This window comes from Solanum pennellii, chromosome 7 (genome assembly GCF_001406875.1).
Source record: "Solanum pennellii chromosome 7, SPENNV200".
NCBI lineage: Eukaryota > Viridiplantae > Streptophyta > Magnoliopsida > Solanales > Solanaceae > Solanum > Solanum pennellii.
In genome coordinates, this window is record NC_028643.1 from 11695880 (window position 1) to 11701683 (window position 5804).

At 36.5% G+C, this 5804-nt stretch overlaps 1 long non-coding RNA gene across 1 annotated transcript; it reads right to left on the bottom strand.

The window, feature by feature from the left end:
• Positions 1-700: 700 nt before the first annotated feature.
• On the bottom strand, positions 701-5510 carry LOC107024456. Its single transcript, XR_001457349.2, has 2 exons — positions 4171-5510; positions 701-3865 (listed from the first exon to the last, which is right to left on the bottom strand). It is a non-coding gene; the product is annotated as an uncharacterized LOC107024456 (long non-coding RNA).
• Positions 5511-5804: the final 294 nt, after the last annotated feature.

Below are 5804 nucleotides of genomic sequence, written 5' to 3' on the forward strand. Positions count from 1 at the left end.
GTGTGTGTGTGTGTGTGTGTGCGCGCGCGCGCGCGCGCATGCGTGTATGTGTGTGCGTGTGTGTGCGTGCGTGTGTGCGTGAGTGTGTGTGTGTGTGTGTGCCTGCGTGCATGCGTGCGTGCGTGCGTGCGTGCGTGCGTGTGTGTGTGTGTGTGTGTGTGATTTATAATTATTAATATTTTGAACAATTTATAAAATTTCATATGCTATGAAATAATATAAAACAAGAGAAGAATAAAGTCGGGAGAAAAGAGAAGTCTTTTTATTCTCTTGATGTATATTCAGAATTCATAAATCTTTATTACAATGAAGGATAACCTCTTTATTTATAGGGGAAACCTAACTTTGTCCCCAAGTAGAATTTCTAACCATATCCTAAAAGGACTCCACATAATTAGACATTCACTATAATAAAAATATGTTTATAACACTCCCCCTTGAATGTCGGTAGATTATGTGCCTCATTTAAACTTTACTAGATAAAACCCTGTAGGTAAAAATCTAGTGAAAGAAAAAGAGTATGCATATCTAATAATACGCATTATGGATGCCTCATTAAAAACCTGACAAAGAAAATGCAATGGGACAAAACTTTATGAGGACAAAAAGAGTACAACACGTATTAACTCCCCCTAATGACTGAAAAAATTGAAATTTGCAACTGAACCTAAAAGATCTAATTTGGGAGAGAAGGAAGATGTGAAATGTAAACTGATTTCATTGATTGAAAAAAGATATTTGTACAATGCTCCATTTGCATATTTATAATGCTACAACGAAACTCAGTCTATCACAATCGTACACCTGTCAATAACAGAATTCAGTTATAACTAAAACCAACTAACTGCTAAGCTAAAACTATTGAACTATAAGCTAAACTATAAGCTAACAAAGTAGTAACAGAATCAAGTTACACGACTATTGTCAATACTTTTCCTCAAACTAGGTGTGTTGAATACATTCAGAACACCAAGTTTGGATAAAAGTGATTCATGTTGCAGACTACCAAAGCTTTGGTTAAAATGTCTGCTTGTTGGTGTTGTGTGGGGATGTACATAGTGCTAATCAAACCTTGTTGAATCTTCTCCCTAATAAAGTGTCAATCGATCTCTATGTGTTTTGTCCTCTCATGAAAACAGGATTTGCTGCAATTTGAAGTGTTGCCTTACTATCACAGAACACAGACACTTGTTCCTCAATCTGAATATTCAATTTTTTGAACAAATTAGTTAGCCAAACAATTTCTGCTGTAAGACAAGCCAAACTTCTATTCAGCAGAACTTCTTGAGACTGTAGCCAGTTTCTTTGATTTCCAAAAGATGAGAGAGTCTCCCAACTTTAGTAGATAACCTGTCATTGATCTTATGGTATTTGGGCATGCTGCCCAATCTGCATCACAAAAATAAGTCAGTTGAATCTTCTTCTGTGAGGACATAAGTAAATCTAATCCTGGTTGTGTCTTGATATATCTAAGAACTCTAAGAGCAGCATGCCAGTGCTGAGCTTTTGGTTTCTGTAGGAATTGACTGAGAGTCTGGACTGTGTAAGCTATGTCTGGTCTGGTGATGGTTAAGTACAATAACTTCCCAATCATTCTTTGATATTGAGTAACATCCGGATGCAACTCCTCCTCACTACAATCATCCGTAAAAGCTATAGTGAGTTTCATATTACATTCCAATGGGGTATTTGCTGCCTTGCCTCCAGTAATGCCTGCTTCAACTAAGAGCTTTTAGACAAATTTACTTTGGTTCATTAGGATACCCTTTTCGGATCTGCTGAATTCTTTGCCAAGGAAGAATTTCAACTCTCCTAAATCCTAGATCTTGAACCACTTATGCAAGATGGCTTTGGTTTCCTGAATCAGTGCAACATCATTCCCAGTAATAAAAAGGTCATCAACATAGCCCAAGATAATAATTAACTTGGCTCCTTGATTCTTAGTGAATTGTTAGTAATCAAAATGACTCTGATTGTATCCATATTTCAATAAGGTCTCAGTGAGATTAAAATTCCATTATCTTGAAGCTTGTTTGATCCCATAAAGAGATTTCACAAGCTTATAGACCATAGGTGGTTTATCAGTGGCAACTTGTAGACCTTGAGGTAATTCCATGTATACATCTTCTGTGAGATCTCCTTGCAAGAAGGCATTGTAGACATCCATTTTGTATATACACCAATTCTCTGCAGCAACCAATGCAACAATATTCCTTACTGTCACCGTCTTTACCACTGGAGAAAAGGTTTCTTGGTAGTCTATACCAGCAGTCTGACTATACCCCTTTGCTACTAATCTAACTTTGTACCTTTCTACTTCACCATCTGCCTTATGTTTGATTTTGAATATCCACTTACAACTAATTACAGGCTTCCCATGTGGCCGAGGAATTAGATTCCAAGTGTCATTTTCATCAAGAGGTTGTAATTCTTGCTGCATTGCTTCTATCCACTTCTTATCATGTAAGGCTTCTTCATAAGAATTAGGTTCACTAACAGCTGAAAATTTACTTAAACAAGCTCTATATGTGAGATATATGCTCATATGAAACACAGTTGGACAATGAGTGAGTTATCTGCTTCCCAGGAGTGATATAGTCTTGATGCCAGGCTGGTGTAATCACAGTTCTACTAGATCTCCTAGGGATATTAGTGGTTGGTTGACTCTCAGGAACAAACACCATCATTTATAGTATCATTCAAAGTTGTGGACATCTCAGAATCTTCAGGTAAATGATCAATAACAATCTGCAGATATATGATCAATAACAACAGTCTCTGCGGGAACTTGATCTTGTTCTTGTTCTAATGACTGAATGAAGTCTGGAAATAGATGAATTGTATCATCATGAAGTTCCTTAAAAGAAAATATATTCTCCTTAAACACCACATCTCTACTAACCATGAACTTCTTGTGAGCAATATTATAAAGAAGATACCCCTTCTGGGTCTAAGAATAACCCATCATAACACAAGCAGCAGCTCTGGGAGAAAATTTGTCTTTCTTAATTAGTGTGGTAGTATAACATAGACATCCAATAGTCCTTAAATGATACAACTTAGGCTTCCTTTTGATAGAAGACTTCATAAGAAGATTTACCTTTCAATGTATGAGTAGGTAACCTGTTGATTAAGTAAATAACTGCTACAACAAATTCTCCCCAAAACCTGATAGGCATACCACCCTGAAACAGAATACTCCTTGCTACTTCCAACACATGCCTATGATTTCTTTCTACCACTCCATTTTCTTGTGGAGTGTGTGGACAAGAGCTTTGGTGAACTATGCCTAAAGAGGCAAATAAGTCTTTGCATTCAATGTTAAAAAATTACCCCCATTATCTGATCTAACATTCTTCACATAGTGATTAAATTGAGTGTTAACCATTTGGATAAAAGACTTCAAAACAGTAACAACATCAAATTTCACTCGAAGCAAATACAACCATGTAAATCTAGAATAGTCATCAACAATAGTAAGAAAATACTTGAAACCAGCATGGGAGCTGATTTTATGTGGACCCCATACATCAATATGTATCGATTCAAATACAGAACTACTTCTAGTTGTAGATATAGGAAATGGTAAACTTGTTTGCTTAGCTAATGGACATACAACACAATCATTGACAAGTCTATCATTGATGGAAATTAGTTTCTTCAAGGTAGTAGAGAATGGGTGTCCAAGTCTATTGTGCCATAACATGCCTTCATCTTCATTGGTATTTATATGCATCAACTTTGCACTAGCTGTATTTATATTGCTTCCATCTCCAACCTCTTTATTCAATAGAAAATATAAACCTCCTGTCTCCTTAGCAATCCCCTTAACCTTCCCAGTTAACAACTCCTGAAATACACAAAACTAAGGGAAAAATCTTACTGAGAAGTGTAAATGCCTGGTTAACTGAGAAACTGAAATCAGATTATACTTGAACTCAGGGACCACTAAAACATTAGCCAACACATCACCATCATCCCATCTATAACTACCAGTGTGTGTTATTGGCTCAGTACCTCCATCAGGTAATTGTACATGGTTCTGATCACTTTATTCTAATGCAACTATGTCAAACAATTAATGTATTGATGTTGTTATATGCTTTGTTGCGCCAGAGTCTACTACCCAATGTTTAAGTATATTATTAATAAAGAATGAGTGATCCATACTTGCTTTATTGATTGCTGGGATCACATAATTCTCCTTGTTCAATAGCCGGAGAATTTGACCATATTGCTCTTGTGTGAATGTAGGAGGAGTTTGGCCAAGTGAATCATTCTCAACAGCATTGACATTTGCTTATCCTATTAGCAGCATTTCCACACTTCTTCCTAAATTTGTAGTCTGGTGGGTGTCCAACAACACAATAACATGTTTCTATGGTGTGGCCCTTTATTTTGCAAACCTCACACTGCAGATTGTAGTCCCTTTTTGGATTGTAGAGTCTTGATTGTTGGTGATCTCTACCAGCATATAAGGCAGTAGAAGTAGAGGCATCTACATCTCCTCCTGATTAAAGAACCACCACTAGTGTTTGAAGTAGCACTTGTATCTCCTTCTAAATAAGAGCCTCCACCAGTGTACTGTCTTTTATCTTTCCCAACATACAAAGCATTAGAAATTCCCAAATCTCCTCCTGAATATGAACCTGTTGTTACCCACTGACTCTCATCTGAAATGATCATCGAATATGATTTGTTCACAGAGGGCAACGGAATCATCATAAGGATCTGACTACGTGCTTGAGTGTATTACTCATTGAGTCCCATCAGAAATGCAAATAATTTCATATATTGCAAGTGACTTGCATACACTATAGATTTATCACATCCACACGAAGGAGGTGCTACAAGGGCATCCACTTCATCCCAAAGAAGTCTTAGTCGTGTGAAAGATGCAGAAATAGAGGAAGTACCTTGTGTGATAGTGCAAATATTTCAATGCAACTGGTAACCTCTCGATCCATTTACCTTATCGAACGTCTCTTTTAAGTCAGCCCATACAGTAGCTGCATCATTGGTGTATATGATTCCACTCATCAATTCCTTCGAAATAGATTTAGAATCCATGATAAAACAAATGCATTGCACTTTTCCCACTGTTCTTCTAATGCAGCACTGTAATCACTCTTTTTACAGGTACCAAAGACAAATCCAGATTTGCTTTTAGCTCGAACAGTAAGGAGCATCGATCGTCTCCATAATGAATAATTCTCCAATGAACTGAAGTCAATATTGAACCTGAAGTGTCAGATTGCAGAAGATACAAAGGATGATTTTGATTTTTCTCAACTACTTCGATCGTATCAGTGCTCACCACCATTTTCCCCAAATTTTGGATCACAAATCAAAAATAGAGAATCGCAGAGAATTGCAGGAAGCAGATCAACAAAATGACGAGTGAATTAACTGTGGATTCGCTGATCTGATACCATGACAAAAATTAAAATCTGCAATTGAACCTAAAAGATCTAATTTGGGAGAGAAGGAAGATGTAAAATGTAAATTGATTTCATTGATTGAAAAAAGATATATTTACAATGCACCATGTGCATATTTATAATGCTACAACTAAACTCACAGCCTATCACAATTGTACACCTGTCAATAGCAGAATTCAGTTATAACTAACACCAACTAACTGCTAAGCTAAAACTATTAAACTATAAGCTAAACTATAAGCTAAGAAAGCAGTAACAGAATCAAGTTACACCACTATCATCAATAATGCCAACATCAATTCAGAGATTAGAATCTTTATTTTCCAAACTTGTGCACCATCTTCTTGAAAGTTATAGTTGGCA